The sequence below is a fragment of the Panulirus ornatus genome, chromosome 11, assembly GCF_036320965.1.
Source record: "Panulirus ornatus isolate Po-2019 chromosome 11, ASM3632096v1, whole genome shotgun sequence".
Taxonomy (NCBI): Eukaryota; Metazoa; Arthropoda; class Malacostraca; order Decapoda; family Palinuridae; genus Panulirus; species Panulirus ornatus.
This window is the reverse complement of record NC_092234.1, coordinates 25,681,002-25,701,058: the sequence shown is the minus strand read 5'-3', so window position 1 is coordinate 25,701,058 and position 20,057 is coordinate 25,681,002. Positions and strand designations below refer to the sequence as shown.

General features: G+C 39.8%; 3 non-coding genes across 3 annotated transcripts; 2 read left to right on the top strand and 1 right to left on the bottom strand.

The window, feature by feature from the left end:
* Positions 1–7,420: 7,420 nt before the first annotated feature.
* Positions 7,421–7,492, bottom strand: TRNAG-UCC (transfer RNA glycine (anticodon UCC)). The gene has a single exon. It is a non-coding gene; the product is annotated as a tRNA-Gly (tRNA).
* Positions 7,493–12,760: 5,268 nt separating this feature from the next.
* Positions 12,761–12,832, top strand: TRNAG-UCC (transfer RNA glycine (anticodon UCC)). Its single transcript has one exon. It is a non-coding gene; the product is annotated as a tRNA-Gly (tRNA).
* Positions 12,833–16,877: 4,045 nt separating this feature from the next.
* TRNAG-UCC (transfer RNA glycine (anticodon UCC)) lies at positions 16,878–16,949 on the top strand. Its single transcript has one exon. It is a non-coding gene; the product is annotated as a tRNA-Gly (tRNA).
* Positions 16,950–20,057: the final 3,108 nt, after the last annotated feature.

The following is a 20,057-nucleotide window of genomic DNA, read 5'->3' as shown; positions in this document are numbered from 1 at the left end:
CCCACACCTCCAAAACTAGTTTTCTTCTAACAAGATAGAATTTGTCCATCTTACTCCTTTCACTTGGTATGTAACTCATAAGGCTCTTCATTCGTCAGCCTAGATTTTTGTGTAGTGACAAATACGCCCTAGCCCTGCCATTTGGCAAAATCACGTCGTAATCACGCTTAGATGATGAACTCTCTCTCTCTCTCTCTCTCTCTCTCTCTCTCTCTCTCTCTCTCTCTCTCTCTCTCTCTCTCTCTCTCTCTCTCTCTCTCCATGGATGTAAAGTGTGCTAGTTCAGCCAGAGCAGATGACACTTAAGTTGATATTTCAATGAGAAATTATGCAACTGATTTGTTAGTTAGGGTCAGGTGCCTGAGAATTGAAAGACTGACGTTATAGTGCCCTTGCATAAAGATAGGTGAATAAAGAAAACTGTTCAAATTACAGAGGTATATGTTTCTTCGGTGTACTTGACACGTTATATGGGAAAGTGGTGATTAAGAGGGTGTTGGCATACACAAAGCGTCGAACTATGAATGAAATATCAGGTTTAAGGATTGGTATAAGATGTGTGTATCAGATGTTTAAGCCGAAAAGTATGTGTGAGAAACACTTGGATCAACAGAAAGTTTGCATATGGTGGTTATAGTTTTGAAAAAAGTATGATCGGGATAAAAGAAATTTCTTTGGAAGGTATTATCAATATATTTTTGGAAGTAAACTTCGTGAAGCAAAAATTTTCTTTTTCAATAGTTAAGTGCATATGTGGGAGTAGGAGAAGAGGAGTCGAACCGTTGTCTACCGAGCTATAACTGCCGTAGCTGGAGTCAACGTTTTGAAGAGTGATGACAAAAAGAAAGCTTAGAGTAAATTTGAATAAAAGCAAGGGTTTTTATGGTCAGCCGTGGAGAGGGCCAAACTGGTTGAACTGTCAGTTTCAGTGAAGAGAACCTGGAGGAAGTAGGAGGTTTTAGATACCTGGGAGAGGATATGGCAAAAACTAATACTATGAAGGCTGAAACGTCCCTGAGACTCTGAGAAGGTGCTAAGGTCCTCTGGCATGTTGAGGAATGTGTGTGGAAAGTGAGGTCGTTGTCTGTTTGAGCAAATTTGTGAATGTTTGATGGCATAGTAGTACCGACAGCGTTTTATGAATGATAGACATTGGCCCTAGTTAATAAAGTGAAGAAGCTAGTAGATGTGTTGAAAATGAGATTTTGTGGGTAATATGTTTTGTAAGTGGGGCTGATGAAATGAGAAATTACATAGCAAGTTAGAAGTGAGGTATTAGAAGTTTGCCCAAGAGAGTTGAAGAATATATGCAGATAGGGCATGGATACATGGTGAGGATGAGTGAGGAGAAAAAGTCTAGGAGGATTGTCTGTGGAGGACACAGACACTTTCAGGTATCCGTGTGGAAAAGTTGGATGTTCTGGACCATCCAAGCAGAATATCGTAAGGGTACTGTATCAAACACCGTCAAGCGATAGTCGTATAATGGTGAGCATAGCTGCCTTCCAAGCAGTTGACCCAGATTCGATTCCCGGCCATCACAACAATGTGTTAGAAGTTGTTTGATATGTATTGTGATATGAATGATATTTAATGATAAGATAGGAAAGGGTAATTAACTTATTTAGGAAGAGCTTCATTACTGCGTTGTGAATTTGGTGGGAAGTTTGAACATAAGAACTCCAACCTAACTGTGTTATGGTCACGCCAGTTTCCTGCCTGTTATCCTTTCTCACTGAGAGAGAGAGAGAGAGAGAGAGAGAGAGAGAGAGAGAGAGAGAGAGAGAGAGAGAGAGAGAGAGAGAGAGAGAGAGAGAGAGAGAGAGAGAGAGAGAGAGAGAGAGAGAGAGAGAGAGAGAGAGAGAGAGAGAGAGAGTTCTTGCATAATTAAGACTCGATATGAAATTTTTTAGCGTGTAGAGTTCAGCGTGGAAAACGTTAGAGTTAACAAGAACATTTACTGTGAATTATATGTTGTTAAACGTTAAATAAGAAATGGAGCGATTTTATTTTGTGAAGTGGAAGCCAAAAGGTGATTTGTCTTTAAGGCATAGGAAAATGACAGCTTTCTGGGTCAACTTAGTGATATTTTTCCATCCATTGAAATGCTGGGGGAAAGTGGATTGTAACTTTAACCAGACAACCGCTTACTACGAGAAGTTTAGCTTAACCAGACTCTCGATACGTAATATTTAGACCAGGGAACGCACCATATCGCCCATGTAAAGTTGAACACTGGCTATACTGGCTATAACTGCCGAGGTGGAAATGACTAACGGATCGTAGATATACAGAGGAGAAGGCATGGCTTCAAAAAGTTTAGTACAACATGAATTAGATCAAGGTAGAAAAGAACTGGTTGTCTTTCCCCAAAATTGCTTTATTTATGAAATACGGGAAATCCATGTATAGTATATATATATCATCAACAAGACCCTTCACTGGCATTATGACCCTGAATAAAGGTCCGTAGCAGAGGACACCTACAAATGGAACCCAAAAGATCATGGATGGCTTTTGCTTCAAAGGTAATAACGAAACACTTTTACAAATATCTGATACAAAGCAACATAAACATAGACATCTCCCCAAGCTATGAAGTTTGTCTGTTAAGGATAAGAAGTATGTGTAGTGACTTATTGCATCCGATGAAGACTGAGATCAAAGACTGGCCTGGACTTTCCTCACTCCCTTGGAACATATACCACTTGTACAAAGAACTTGGGAGACTTGAGCATTATTTCCTTGCCATACTCTCTCTGAGGCATTCCTAAGTTAAAGGTGACAACTGTCCGTTTCCGTATGATAACAAGGAGTAAGTAGCAATAAAGTATAATAATATCTTAAAAAATTTGGTCTACATTAGAAAACGTTAGTTGCCTGAGCCCATGACTTGCAGATATGGTTCACACAGTTGAGCAACGACCAGCTGAAGGTATATCATATGTGTTTTATGAAGGTCACTATGTGTTCTATTGACACGTATACTAGCTATAGCTATCTGTCACTGTATTATATGACTGCCGTCTTAAAGAATGTTGCGATGGCCGGGAATCGAACCTGGGTCAACTGCTTGGAAGGCAGCTATGCTCACCATCGCTTGAAAGTGTTTGCAACAATTACTTCACGTAGATCTGCCTGGTGGTCATTATACCTACTTTGGCCATGCCAAGACCTGAAACTTTGTGTGTACTTCATCGACAATATCAGCGGTCCTAACTTCACATACGGTGTACCCACCATGGACTATGAATGTGCCCAGTGTCCCTGACTTCATAAACGGTGTATACACTACTTTCATACGAATACTTGAACCTTTCTGTGCTTCATTCACAACGCCAGCGGCCCTGACTTCACAGGCGGTGTGGCAATATAGGAAAATGGGATCCTTCAACGCATCTGTGTTCTGCAAACCGGACTCTACAAACAGTGGCTACTAATTTCTCTTTTGTCATGAGAGAACTGTTCTATGGTAACGTTATCCTGGTCACCTAGAATCAAAAATGTAAATAACATCACTCCCGATATTTTTCTTTCTTCCAGTGTGAGTAGAGTGAGTGTTTTTCTCCCTGTCTCAGACTCTGTACATTTATTAGTCCGAAGTCTTCTTAGGCTTGCAATTAAAGCCTCTTTTTAAAGAATATATATCTTTCTCTAAATCTAAAGAACAAAACCGGCCGATTACTGACTTTCACTTCCCGGCACCAGCCTCCTGCCAGTGGCAGAGTGGGAATTTAGAATTTACTGACACTGCCAGTGGAACTTTCATTGGTAACTTCACTGTTCTTTGCTGATTAGACATTTCCCTATTTCATCATACGAGTAAGGAATTTTACAATTGCTTGGCTCCTTTATCAATGAACACGTTTCATGAAAGTGTGTATATGTGTATTTGTGTGTATTTACATGTGTCTGTATGTGTGTCAAATATCTGTCTCTTTATGTTTCAATGTATTTTTGTGACCTTTGTGAGTATTCCATTTATGATTTTTGTGTTATACAGTACAATACTCAAATGAATATTAGCGAAGAAGGTAATATAAGTCAGACCTCATAATTAGTATATTAGAGGAAAATATCTGGCTGTCATATGATAATTATCGAGTATTAGAGAACTGAGGATGAATAAATGAAGTTAGAAATGAGAGGAAAGACAATGTCTTACTTCGAGCAAAGAAAAACTCATCCACAAAAAGATACACACAGACACAAAGCAAATTTCTCTCCTCTCTCTCTCTCTCTCTCTCTCTCTCTCTCTCTCTCTCTCTCTCTCTCTCTCTCTCTCTCTCTCTCTCTCTCTCTCTCTCTCTCTCTCTCTCTCTCTCTTGAAGTTCGTAGTTAGATATAGGTAGCAGGAAACCTGCAGTAACCGACCAGGTAGATATGTATATATGGTACATCCCGTCTAAGCATCGGGAGAGATAGGAATGATTGAGCAATGAGCCATATTAAGGGGCTGTCAAGTGTCATTCCTTAACCCTAGAAATTATCTTTAATTATACGTCACCCACATCTCGACGGCTGGTTTTCATCCAACAAAATATAATTTGTCCATCTCGCTCCTCTCATTTGATAGGTAACTCATAAAGCTCTTCATACGTAAACCTAGATTTTTTGTGTAGTGAACGTTACGCCCTAGACTTACCATTTAGCAAAATATCGTCGTAAGCACGCTTAGATAATGAACTCTCTCTGTCTCTCTCTCTCTCTCTCTCTCTCTCTCTCTCTCTCTCTCTCTCTCTCTCTCTCTCTCTCTCTCTCTCTCTCTCTCGCTTTTATTTTCCAGAGCAGATGACACTTTATTTCATATTGATAAGAGATGATTGTGTTGCTGATTTGCTAGCCTAAAGTTTGTACCTATAGCTCTGGGTCCGGTGCCTGAGGATTGCAAGACTGACTTTATAGTGCTGTTGTTAGTGTTCTTGTTATAGTGCAATTGTTCAAATTACAGAGGTATATGTTTCTTTGGTGTACTTGACACGTTATATGGAAAGTGGTGATTAAGAGGGTGTTGGCATACACAGAGAGTCGGACTATGAAGGAGAAATGAGCTTTAAGGAGTGATAGAGGATGTCTGAAGGTGTCTGAAGTGAAAAATATGTGTAAGAAACACTGGGAGAGAGAGAAAGATTTGCATATGGTGGTTATAGTTTCGGAAGGAATTGTTGATATACGTATGGAAGTAAACTGCCAGAAGCAAAAATTATTTTCTTTTTCAAAATGTAAGTTAATTTGTGGGAATAGGAGGAGAGAAGAATGAGTTGTTATTGTTGAAGTTTGGTCAATGGTAGAGGTGGTCGATGTCAACATGGCTGTTTATCATTTTATGGACTTTGTGGTGATGGATATAAGATGAGTGCTCTTGGCTGGAGGTGCATATGCAATGTGTCGAGAGAAGGAGGCCGGAGAGGTGAGTCATTTTGCGAATGAAAGGGCGCAGCAGATTCGAGTGTAGAACTGCAGTAGCTGGTGTCAACGTTTGAGAGTGATTACAAGGAGAGAACTGATAGTGAATTTTAGTACAAACAACGTAATAAGGCTACAATGGTGAGGTCCAAACTGGTTGGAGTGTAAGTTTCAATGAAGAGAAGGTGGAGAAAGTAGGAAGTTTTAGATACTTGAGAGAAGGATATGGCAGAAAATAATACTATGCAGGCTGAAAATAGCCTGAGTGTATGGGTCAAGAAGCTAAAATCGTTTGGCATGTTGAGGAATGTGTGTGGAAAATGAGTTCATTGTTCTTCTTAGCTATGTTGTGTATATATGATGGCATAGTATTTCCGATAGTTTTGTATGAATGCAAGATATTGGCCTTAGATAATATATTAAAGAAGAGAAGAGATGTTTAGAAAATGAAATGTTTGAGGGCAATATGTGGCGTGAGGAGGATTGATTAGATGAGAAATGATATGGTAAGTGAGAAATAAGTTATTAGAAGTTTGCCTAAGAGAGTTGAAGAGTATATGCTGAAAGGGTATGGACATATGGTGAGGATGAGTGAGGAGAGGAGGACTAGGAGGATTAACTTATTTAGGAAGAGGTTTATCAGTCCGTTCCGAATTTCGTGAGAAGTTTGAACGTAAGAAATCCAGCCTAAATGTGTTGTTGTCATTCCAGTTTCTTACCTGTCATCTTTTCTCCCTGGGGAGAGAGAGAGAGAGAGAGAGAGAGAGAGAGAGAGAGAGAGAGAGAGAGAGAGAGAGAGAGAGAGAGAGAGAGAGAGAGAGAGAGAGAGAGAGAGAGAGAGAGAGAGAGAGGTTCTTGCATAAAGACCATATCTTGCCATGAAGATATATTACCCCGTAACGCTCACCGTTGGAAACGTTATAGTTAACAAAAACATTTACCGCGAATTATATCTTATCAAACGTTATATGTGAAGTAAAGTGATTATATTTTGTGAGATGGGAGCCAGATGGTCACATATCGTTAAGGCATAGGAAAAAGACAGCTGCCTGGGAGATATTAGTGTTAATCTACTCCCAATGAAATGCATGCATAATGTGTATTGTAATTTTTATCCAGGAAGCTGTTTCCTACGAGAAGTTTGGCTTAACCATCCTCTGGATACGTAATATTTAGACCAGGGAACGTACCACATTAACAGGTAAAGTTTAACAGTAGCTTTAATGGCTATAACTAACTAGGTGGAAGTAATTGCAACAAATCGCAGATACTCGGGGAAACTAGATTGCTTCATAAAGTTTCGGACAGGATGATTTAATTCAAGGTAAAAAAGATCTGATCATCTTTACTCAAAATTGTATCATTTATGATGGGAAATCCGTATATAGTATATATATTACGAACAAGACCCTTCACTGGAATTATGACCGTGGACAAAGCACCATAGCAGAAGACACCTCCAAAATGAACCAAAACGACCATAGATGGTTTTAGCTTCAAAGGGAATAACGAAACACCTTTACAAGTATCTGATGCATAGCAACATACACATAGACATCTCTCCAAGCTATGAAAGCTGACTATTAAGGATAAGAAGTATGTGTGGTCGACTGTAGCACCCGCTGAAGACTGAGATATATGATTGGCCTGGACTTTCCTCCCTTCATTGGGTCGTATACAACTTGTACAAAGAACTTGGGCGAATTGAGCATTGTTTCCTTGCAATATTTCTTCTGAGGTATTCCCATGTTAAAGGTGACAACTGTCCATTTCCGTCTGATAACGAGGAGTAAGTAACAATAAAGTATTATAATCTTTGAACAACTTTGGTCCACAATGGAAAATGTTAGTTGTCTGAGCACATGACTTGCAGGTGTGGTCAACACATTAGGGCAACGACCAGCTGAAGGTATATCATATATGTTATATGAAGCTAACTGCGTCTTCTCTAAACGCTGTATACTAGCTATTGCTATATGTCGGTGTATTATATGACTGACGTCTTAAAGAATATTGCGATGGCCGGGAATCGAACCCGGGTCAACTGCTTGGAAGGCAGCTATGCTCACCACTATACCACCATCGCTTGAAAGTGTTTGCAACATTTGCTTTACGTGGGTCTGCCTGGTGGTCATTATACCTACCTTGGTCACGCGGATACCTGAAACTTTGTGTGTACTTCATCGACAATCCCAGCGGTCCTAACTTCACATACGGTGTACCTACCATGGATTATGAAGCCTCGAACCTGTTCAGTGTCCCCATCAGATGTGCCCATTGTCACTGACTTCACAGACGTAGTACCCACTAGTGTCATGCGGACACTTGAACCTTTCTGTATTTCACTGACAACGCCAGTGATCCTGACTTCAAAGACGGTGTAGCCGTCAAGGAAAATTGGATCCTTCAACGCATCTGTGTTCCTCAGAAACCACCTCTGCATCCCGGACTCCACAAACAGTGTTTAATATTTTCTATGGTAACGTCATCTTGGCCATCTAGAATCAAAAATGTAAAAAACATCTCTCCCAATATTTTTCTTTCTTCCAGTGAGAGTCGAGTGAGTGCTTTCTCCCATGTTCAGTCTGTGTTCATCAGTCCGAAGTTCTCTTAGATTTGCAAATAAATCCTTTTTCAAACAAAATATATCTACTTCTAAAGCTAAGAAACAAAGAGTGAGAACAGAAGGTAGTGAGAAGACAGTGTGATTCTCCAGTCAAAGCTGGCCGATCACTTCCCAGTGCTAGCCTCCTGCCACGGGCTGAGTAGGGGTTTCAAATTTGATAACACTACCAGAGGAACTTTCCGTGGTGGCTTCCACTGTTCTTCCTTGCTGACTATACATATACCTAGTTCATTATACGACGAGGATATTCTACACTTGTGGGGCTCTTATATCATTGAATACGTGAGCCTACTTCTCATGAACGTGTGTACATGTTGATTTGTGTGGATTTACATGCGTCTGTATGTTTATAGAATATATGTCTTAATGGGTCTATATGTTTTTGTGAGTTTTTGAGTATGTCATCTATAGTTTTGTGTTACACAGTACAGTACTTCTGCATTTTCGCTATGAAGCTCAAACGATTCGTAGCAAGAAAGGTAATCTAAGTCAGACTTCATAATCAATATATGAGAGGAAAATATCTGGCTGTCAGATGGTGATTATTGACTACAAGAGAACTGAGGACGTATAAATGAAGTTAAAACGGGAGGAAAGACAAATTCTTAAATCGAGTAAAGAAAAACTCATCTACAAACACATTCACAAAAACAAACACGCAGTCTCTCTCTCTCTCTCTCTCTCTCTCTCTCTCTCTCTCTCTCTCTCTCTCTCTCTCTCTCCTTTTCATTTTCTCTCTTTTAATATAAAGAATGCCAGCGCAACGAGAGCAGATGACAGTTTAGTTCATATTCGTAAGAGAAATGATTGTGTTATTGATCAATTAGCTAGAGTATTTGTGCCTATAGATCTGGGTTAGGTGCCTCATTATTGCAAGGCTGACGTTACAATGCCCTTGTATCATATATCTCAGTCTTCAGCAGATGCTACAGTTCATCACACATACTTCTTATACTTAATAGTCAGCTTTCATAGGTTTGAGAGATGCTTATGTGTATGTTCCTATGCATCAGATATTTGAAAAGGTGTTTCGTTATTCCATTTGAAGCTAAAACCATCTATGATCATTTTGGTTCCTTTTGGAGGTGTCTTCTACTATGGAGATTTGTCCAGGGTCATAATGCCAGTGAAGGTTCTTGTTCGTAATATATACTATATACGGATTTCCCAGTATATCATAAATGATACAATTTTAGGTAAAGATGACCAGATCTTTTTTACCTTGAATCAATCATCTACTCCTAAATTTTATGAAGCAATCTAGTTTCTCCGAGTATTTGCGATCCGTTCCAATCATTTCCACCTAGTTAGTTGTAGCCATTAAATCTACTGTTAGCCTTTACTTGGTTAATATGGTACGTTCCGTGGTCTAGATATTACGTATCCAGAGGATGGTTAAGCCAAACTTCTCGTAGGAAACAGTTTCCTGGGTAAAGTTACAAAACACATTATGTATGCATTTCATTGGCAGTAAAATAACACTAATCTGTCCCAGGCAGCTGTCTTTTTCCTATGCCTTAACGATATGTGACCATTTGGCCCCCATTTCACAAAATGTAATCGCTTCACTTCACATATAACTTTTGATAGCATATAATTCACGGTAAATGTTCTTGTTAACTATAACGTTTCCAACGGTTAGCGCTACGGGCTAATAAATCTTCAAGGCAAGATATAGTCTTAACTATGCAAGAACCTATCTCTCTCTCTCTCTCTCTCTCTCTCTCTCTCTCTCTCTCTCTCTCTCTCTCTCTCTCTCTCTCTCTCTCTCTCTCTCTCTCTCAGTAAGAAAAGATGGCAGGGTGGAAACTGGAGTGACAACAACACAGTTAGGCTTGAGTTCTTATGTTCAAACTTCCCACAAAATTCGCAACGTACTTCCTAAATGAGTTAATTACACTTTCCTGTCTTAACATTAAAAGTCATTCATATCACAATACATACCAAACAACTTCTAAGACTTGTTGTGATGGCCAGGCATCGAACCCGGGTCAACTGTTTGGAAGGTAGCTATGCTCACCACTACAGATAATCCTTCTAGTCCTCCTCTCCTCACTCATCCTCACTATATGTCCATACCCTATCAGGATATACGATATGCAAGATATTGGCCTTAGATAATATAGTACAGAAGAGAAGGGATGTTCTGGAAATGAAATGCTTGAGGGCAATATGTGGCGTGAGAAGGGTTGAACAGATGAGAAATGATATGGTAAGTGAGAAGTAAGGTATTAGAAGTTTGCCTTAAGAGAGTTGAAGCGTATATCCTGATAGGGTATGGACATATAGTGAGGATGAGTGAGGAGAGGAGGACTAGGAGGATTGTCTGTAGAGGACACGGACACTTCTAGGAATCAGTACAGGACACTTGGATGTTCTGGATCACTTAAGCAGAGTATCGTAAAGGAACTGTATCAAACAACGTCAAGCGATGGTAATACAGTGGTGATCATAGCTACCTTCCAAACAGTTGACCCGGGTTCGATGCCCGGCCATCACAACAAGTCTTAGAAGTTGTTTGATATGTATTGTGATATGAATGACTTTTAATGTTAAGACAGGAAAGGGTAATTAACTCATTTAGGAAGAGGTTCATCAGTCCGTTGCGAATTTCGTGGGAAGTTTGAACATAAGAACTCAAGCCTAACTGTGTTGTTGTCACTCCAGTTTCCTACCTGCCATCTTTTCTCACTGAGAGAGAGAGAGAGAGAGAGAGAGAGAGAGAGAGAGAGAGAGAGAGAGAGAGAGAGAGAGAGAGAGAGAGAGAGAGAGAGAGAGAGAGAGAGAGAGAGAGAGAGAGAGAGAGAGAGAGAGAGAGAGAGAGAGAGAGAGAGAGAGAGAGAGAGAGAGAGAGAGAGAGAGAGAGAGAGAGAGAGAGAGATTCATTAATTACGCATGCTTGTGACAAGATTTTGCTAAATGGTAGAGTTAGGGCATAACGCTCACTACACAAAAAATCTAGGTTTACGTATGAAGAGCCTTATGAGTTACATATCAAATGAGAGGAGCGAGATGGACAGATTCTATTTTGTTGGATGAAAACCAGCCGTCGAGATGTGGGTGACCTATAATCAAAAATGATTTGTAGGGTTAAGGAATGACACTTGACAACCCTTAAATATGGCTCATTGCGCAATCATTCCTTTTTCTCGCGATGCCTAGATGGGAAGTACCATATATATATCTACCTGGTCGGTTACTGCAGGTTTCCTGCTACCTGTATCTAACTACTAGCTTCAAGAGAGAGAGAGAGAGAGAGAGAGAGAGAGAGAGAGAGAGAGAGAGAGAGAGAGAGAGAGAGAGAGTTCTTGCTTTTTGAAGCCATGCCTTCTCCTCTGTATATCTACGATCCGTTGCACTTATTTCCACCTCGGCAGTTATAGCCAGTAGAGCCAGTGATCAACTTTAGATGGACGATATGGTGCGTTCCCTGGTCTAAATATTACGTATCGAGAGACTGGTTAAGCCAAACTTCTCGTAGGAAACGGTTGTTTGGTTAAATTTACAATCCACTTTCCCCCAGCATTTCGATGGTTGGAAAAATATCACTAAGTTGACCCAGAAAGCTGTCATTTTCCTATGCCTTAAAGACAAATCACCTTTTGGCTTCCACTTCACAAAATCAAATCACTCCATTTCTTATTTCTAACTTCATTTATTCATCCTCAGTTCTCTAACACTCGATAATTACCATTTGACAGCCAGATATTTTCCTCTAATATACTAATCATGAGGTCTGACTTATATTACTTTCTTCGCTAATATTCATTTGAGTATTGTACTGTATAACACAAAAATCATAAATGGAATACTCACACAGGTCACAAAAATACATAGAAACATAAAGAGATAGATATTTGACACACATACAGACACATGTAAATACACACAAATACACATATACACACTTTCATGAAACGTGTTCATTGATAAAGGAGCCAAGCAATTGTAAAATTCCTTACTCGTATGATGAAATAGGTAAATGTGTAATTAGCATAGAAGAACAGTGAAGTTACCAATGAAAGTTCCACTGGCAGTGTCAGTAAATTCTAAATTCCCACTCTAATACTGGCAGGAGGCTGGTGCCGGGAAGTGAAAGAGACAGTAATCAGCCGGTTTTGTTCTTTAGGTTTAGAGAAAGATATATATTCTTTAAAAAGAGGCTTTAATTGCAAGCCTAAGAAGACTTCGGACTAATAAATATACAGAGTGTGAGACAGGGAGAAAAACACTCACTCTACTCACACTGGAAGAAAGAAAAATATCGGGAGTGATGCTATTTACATTTTTGATTCTAGGTGGCCAAGATGATGTTACCATAGATCAGTTTTCTCATGACAAAAGAGAAGACAGTAACCACTGTTTGTGGAGTCAGGTCTACAGAACACAGATGCGTTGAAGGATCCCATTGTCCTTGATTGCCACACCGCCTGTGAAGTCAGGGCCACTGGTGTTGTGAATGAAACACAGAAAGGTTCAAGTATCCGTATGAAAGTAGTGGATATACCGTTTATGAAGTCAGGGACACTGGGCACATCTTATGGGGACACTGACACGTTCAGGGCTTTTTTTTTTTTCATAGTCCATGGTGGGTACACCGAATGTGAAGTTAGGACCGCTGGGATTGTTGATGAAGTACACACAAAGTTTCAGGTATCAACGTGGCCCAAGTAGTTATAATGACCACCAGGCAGACCCACGTAAAGCAAATGTTGCAAACACTTTCAAGCGATGGTGGTATAGTGGTGAGCATAGCTGCCTTCCAAGCAGTTGACCCGGGTTCGATTCCCGGCCATCGCAATATTCTTTAAGACGGCAGTCATATATTACAGAAACAAATAGCTATAGCTAGTATAGAATGTCAATAGAACACACAGTGAGCTTTATGAAACACATATGATATACCTTCAGCTGGTCGTTGTTCAACTGTGTGAACCATATTTGCAAGTCATAGGCTCAGGCAGCTAACGTTTTCCAATGTAGACCAAAATTATTCAGAGATTATTATACTTTATTGCTACTTACTCCTTGTTATCATACGGAAACGGACAGTTGTCACCTTTAACTTAGGAATGCCTAAGAGAGAGTATGGCAAGGAAATAATGCTCAAGTCTCCCAAGTTCTTTGTGCAAGTGGTATATGTTCCAAGGGAGTGAGGAAAGTCCAGGCCAAACTTCGATCTCAGTCTTCATCGGATGCAGTAAGTCACCACACATAATTCTTATCCTTAACAGACAACCTTCATAGCTTAGAGAGATGCCTATGTTTATGTTCTTTTTTATCAGATATTTGTAAAGGTGTTTCGTTATTCCCTTTGAAGCAAAAGCCATCCATGATCTTTTGGTTCCATTTGTAGGTGTCCTCTACTACGGACCTTTATTCAGGGTCTTAATGCCAATGAAGGGTCTTGTTGATGATATATATACTATACATGGATTTCCCGTATTTCATAGATAAAGTAATTTTGGGGATATTCAACCAGTTCTTTTTAACCTTGAATTAATTCATGCTTTACTAAACTTTTTGAAGCCATGCCTTCTCCTCTGTATATCTACAATCCGTTGCAGTTATTTCCACCTCGGCAGTTATAGCCAGTAGAGCCAGTGATCAACTTTACATGGGCGATATGGTGCGTTCCCTGGTCTAAATATTACGTATCGAGAGACTGGTTAAGTCAAACTTCTCGTAGGAAGCGGTTGTTTGGTTAAATTTACAATCCACTTTCCCCCAGCATTTCAATGGCTGGAAAAATATCACTAAGTTGACCCAGAAAGCTGTCATTTTCCTATGCTTTAAAGACAAATCACCTTTTGGCTTCCACTTCACAAAATCAAATCACTCCATTTCTTATTTAACGTTTAACAACATATAATTCACAGTAAATGTTCTTGTTAACTCTAACGTTTTCCACGCTGAACTCTACACGCTAAAAAAATTTCATATCGAGTCTTAATTATGCAAGACCTCTCTCTCTCTCTCTCTCTCTCTCTCTCTCTCTCTCTCTCTCTCTCTCTCTCTCTCTCTCTCTCTGTCTGTCTCTCTCTCTCTCTCTCTCTCTCTCTCTCTCTCTCTCTCTCTCTCTCTCTCTCTCTCTCTCTCTCTCTCTCTCTCAGTGAGAGGGGATGACAGGCAGGAAACCGGCTTGACTATAACACAGTTAGGTTGGAGTTCTTATGTTCAAACTTCCCACCAAATTCACAACGCAGTAATGAACCTCTTCCTAAATAAGTTAATTACCCTTTCCTGTCTTATCATTAAATGTCATTCATATCACAATACATATCAAACAACTTCTAACACATTGTTGTGATGGCCGGGAATCAAATATGGGTCAGCTTCTTGGGAAGCAGCTATGGTCACCATTATACGACTATCGCTTGACGGTGTTTGATACAGCACCCTTACGATATTCTGCTTGGATGGTCCAGAACATCCAACTTTTCCACACGGATGCCTGAAAGTGTCTCTGTCCTCCAGAGGCAATCCTCCTAGACTTTTCCTCCTCACTCATCCTCACAATGTATCCATACCCTATCAGCATATATCCTTCAACTCTCTTGGGCAAACTTCTGATACCTCAGTTCTCACTTGCTATGTAATTTCTCATTTCATCAGCCCCACTCACAAAACATATTACCCACAAAATCTCATTTTCAACAGATTTACTCGCTTCTTCACTTTATTAACTAGGGCCAATATCTATCATTCATATAACACTGTCGGTACTACTATGCCATCAAACATTCACAACGTTGTTCAAACAGACAACGACCTCACTTTCCACACACATTCCTCAACATGCCAGAGGACCTTAGCACCTTCTCACAGTCTCAGGGTCGTTTCAGCCTTCATAGTATTAGTTCTTGCCATATCCTCTCCCAGGTATCTAAAACCTCCTAATTCCTCCAGGTTCTCTTCATTGAAACTGACAGTTCAACCAGCTTGGGCCTCTCCATTGCTGACCATAAAAACCCTTGCTTTTATTCAAATTTACTCTCAGCTTTCTTTTTGTCATCACTCTTCAAAACGTTGACTCCAGCTACTGCAGTTATAGCTCGGTAGACACCGGCTCGACTCCTCTTCTCCTACTCCCACACATTCACTTAACTATTGAAAAAGAAAATTTTTGCTTAAGGAAATTCACTTCCAAAAATATATTGATAATACCTTCCAAAAAAATTTTCTTTTATCCCGATCATACTTTTCTTCAAAACTATAATCACCATATGCAAACCTTTCTGTGGATTCAAGTGTTTCTCACACATACTTTTCTGTTCAAACATCTGATACACACATCTTATACCACTCCTTAAACCCGATATTTCCTTCCCAGTTCGACGCTTTGTGTATACCAACACCCTCTTAATCACCACTTTCCCATATAAAGTGTCAAGTACACCGAAGAAACATATACCTCTGTAATTTGAACAATTGCCTTTGTTCACCTATCTTTATACAAGGGCACTATAACGTCAGTCTTCCAATTCTCAGGCACCTGACTCTAACAAATCAGTTGCGTAATTTCTCATAGAAATATCAACTTAAGTGTCATCTGCTCTGGCTGAACTAGCACACTTTACATCGATGGAGAGAGAGAGAGAGAGAGAGAGAGAGAGAGAGAGAGAGAGAGAGAGAGAGAGAGAGAGAGAGAGAGAGAGAGAGAGAGAGAGAGAGAGAGAGAGAGAGAGAGAGAAATTCTGCTTTTGTCTGTGTATGTATTTGTGGATGAGTTTTTCTTTGCTCGAAGTAAGACATTATCTTTCCTCTCATTTCTAACTTCATTTATTCATCCTCAGTTCTCTAACATTCGATAATTACCATTTGACAGCCAGATATTTTCCTCTAATATACAAATTATTAGGTCTGACTTATATTACTTTCTTCGCTAATATTCATTTGAGTAATGTACTGCATAACACAAAAATCATAAATGGAATACTCACACAAGTCACAAAAATACATAGAAACATAAAGAGCCAGATATTTGACACACATACAGACACATGTAAATACACACAAATACACCTATACACACTTTCATGAAACGTGTTCATTGATAAAGGAGCCAAGCAATTGTAAAATTCCATACTTGTATGATGAAATAGGTAAATGTTTAATCAGATAGAAGAACAGTGAAGTTACCAATGAAAGTTCCACTGGAAGTGTCAGTAAATTCTAAATTCCCACTCTAATACTGGCAGGAGGCTGGTGCCGGGAAGTGAAAGAGACAGTAATCAGCCGGTTTTGTTCTTTAGGTTTAGAGAAAGATATATATTCTTTAAAAAGAGGCTTTAATTGCAAGCCTAAGAAGATTTCGGACTAATAAATATACAGAGTGTGAGACAGGGAGAAAAACACTCACTCTACTCACACTGGAAGAAAGAAAAATATCGGGAGTGATGCTATTTACATTTTTGATTCTAGGTGGCCAAGATGACGTTACCATAGATCAGTTCTCTCATGACAAAAGAGAAGACAGTAACCACTGTTTGTAGAGTCAGGTTTGCAGAACACAGATGCGTTGAAGGATCCCATTGTCCTTGATTGCCACACCGCCTGTGAAGTCAGGGCCACTGGCGTTGTGAATGAAACACAGAAAAGTTCAAGTATCCGTATGAAAGTAGTGGATATACCATTTATGAAGTCAGGGACACTGGGCACATCTCATGGGGACACTGACACGTTCAGGGCTTCATAGTCCATGGTGGGTACACCGTATGTGAAGTTAGGACCGCTGGGATTGTCGATGAAGTACATACAAAGTTTCAGGTATCCGCGTGGCCCCAAGCAGGTATAATGACCTCCAGGCAGACCCACGTAAAGCAAATGTTGCAAACACTTTCAAGCGATGGTGGTATAGTGGTGAGCATAGCTGCCTTCCAAGCAGTTGACCCGGGTTCGATTCCCGGCCATCGCAATATTCTTTAAGACGGCAGTCATATAATACAGAAACAAATAGCTATAGCTAGTATAGAATGTCAATAGAACACACAGTGAGCTTCATAAAACACATATGATATACCTTCAGCTGGTCGTTGCTCAACTGTGTGGACCATATCTGCAAGTCATAGGCTCAGGAAGCTAACGTTTTCCAATGTAGACCAAAATTATTCAGATATTATTATACTTTATTGCTACTTACTCCTTGTTATCATACGGAAACGAACAGTTTTCACCTTTAACCTAGGAATGCCTCAGAGAGAGTATGGCAAGGAAATAATGCTCAAGTCTCCCAAGTTCTTTGTGCAATGGTATATGTTCCAAGGGAGTGAGGAAAGTCCAGGCCAGTCTTTGATCTCAGTCTTCATCGGATGCAATAAGTCACCACACATACTTCTTATCCTTAACAGACAACCTTCATAGCTTGGAGAGATGCCTATGTTTATGTTTTTTTTTATCAGATATTTGTAAAGGTGTTTCGTTATTCCCTTTGAAGCAAAAGCAATCCATGATCTTTTGGGTTCCATTTCTACTCGCTTCTTCACTTTATTAACTAGGGCCAATATCTATCATTCATATAACACTGTCGGTACTACTATGCCATCAAACATTCACAACGTTGTTCAAACAGACAATGAACTCACTTTCCACACACATTCCTCAACATACCAGAGGACCTTAGCACCTTCTCACAGTCTCGGGGACGTTTTAGCCTTCATAGTATTAGTTTTTGCAATATCCTCTCCCAGGTATCTAAAACTTCGTAATTCCTCCAGGTTCTCTTCATTGAAACTGACAGTTCAACAAGCTTGGGCCTCTCTATTGCTGACCATAAAAACCTTTTCTTTTATTCAAATTTACTCTAAGCTTTCTTTTTGTCATCACTCCTCAAAACGTTGACTCCAGTGACTGCAGTTATAGCTCGGTAGACAACGGTTCGACTCCTCTTCTCCTACTCCCACATATGCACTTAACTATTGAAAAAGAAAATTTTTGCTTCACGAAGTTTACTTCCAAAAATATATTGATAATACCCTCCAAAGAAATTTCTTTTATCCCAATCATACTTTTTTCAAAACTATAACCACCATATGCAAACCTTTCTGTTGATCCAAGTGTTTCTCACACATACTTTTCGGCTTAAACATCTGATACACACATCTTATACCACTCCTTAAACCTGATATTTCATTCATAGTTCGACGCTTTGTGTATGCCAACACCCTCTTAATCACCATTTTCCCATATAACGTGTCAAGTACACCGAAGAAACATATACCTCTGTAATTTGAACAGTTTTCTTTGTTCACCTATCTTTATGCAAGGGCACTATAACGTCAGTCTTTCAATTCTCAGGCACCTGACCCTAACTAACAAATCAGTTGCATAATTTCTCATTGAAATATCAACTTAAGTGTCATCTGCTCTGGCTGAACTAGCACACTTTACATCCATGGAGAGAGAGAGAGAGAGAGAGAGAGAGAGAGAGAGAGAGAGAGAGAGAGAGAGAGAGAGAGAGAGAGAGAGAGAGAGAGAGAGAGAGAGAGAGAGAGAGAGAGAGAGAGTTCATCATCTAAGCGTGATTACGACATGATTTTGCCAAATGGTAGGGCTAGGGCGTATTTGTCACTACACAAAAATCTAGGTTGACGAATGAAGAGCCTTATGAGTTACATACCATGTGAAAGGAGTAAGATGGATAAATTCTATCTTGTTAGAAGAAAACTAGTTTTGGAGGTGTGGGTGACCCATAACGAAAGATAATTTCTAGGGTTAAGGAATGACACGGGACAGCCACTTAAATATGGCTCATTGGGTAATTATTTCTATATCTCTCGATACCCATGTGTTAAGTAACACATATATGTACTTGGTCGATTACTACAAACTACCTGCTACCTATATACCTAACTACAACGTCAAGAGAGAGAGAGGAAGAGATTGTGTGTGTGTTTATGTGTATGTGTTTGGACATGAGTTTCCTTTGCTCGATGTTGGCCATTGTCTTTCCTTCCCTCTTCCACTTCATTTATACATACTTAGTTCTCTGGTAGTCAATAATTACCATCTGACAGCCAGATATTTACCTCTCATATATTGATTATGAGGTCAGATTCATTTTGCCGTTTTCCTTGCGAATTGTTTGAGCTTCATAACGAATATGCAAGAGTACTCTACTGTATAACATAAAATCATACATGTTAAACTGAGAATGATCACAAAATCACATAGACCCATTGGGACATACATTTTACACGCATACAGACGCATATGTATCCACACAAATACAAATGTACACACTTTCATAAGAAGTTGGCTCACGTGTTCAATGAGGGACCACACAAGTGTAGAATTCCCTTCTCATATAATGAACAAGGTAAATGTGTAATCAGCATAGAAGAACACTGGATGTTACCACGGAAAGTTCCACTGGTAGTGTTAGCAGATTTCAAACCCCTACTCCGCCGCTGGCAGGAGGCTGGCACGGGGAGGAGATCGGCCAGCTTTGACTGGAGAATCATACTGCCTCCTCTCTATCTTGTGTTCTCATCCTTTGTTGGTTAAGTTTAGAAAGAGATGTATAATGTTTAGAAATAGGATTTAATTGCAAACATAAGAAAACTTCCGACTGATAAACGCAGAGACAGAAACAGGGAATAAACACTCACTCTACTCACAATGGAAGAAAGGAAAATATCGGGAGATATCTTACTTACATTCTTGATTCTATGTGGCCAATATGACGTCACCATGGAACAGTTCTTTCATGACAAAAGAGAAAATGATAAACAATGTTTGTTGAGTCCGGCATGAAGAGGTGGTTCCTAGAGAACACAGATGCGTTGAAGGATCCAATTGTCCTTGACTGCCACACCGTCTGTAAAGTCAGGGCCGCTGGAGTTGTCAATTTAACACAGAAAGGTTCAAGTATCCGTATGACTGTCGTGGGTACATCGTCTCTGAGGTCAGCGACAATAGGCACATCTGATAGAGACACTGAACATGTTTAGGGCTTCATAGTCCATGGTGGGTACACCGTATGTGAAGTTAGTACCGCTGTGATTGTCGATGAAGTACATACAAA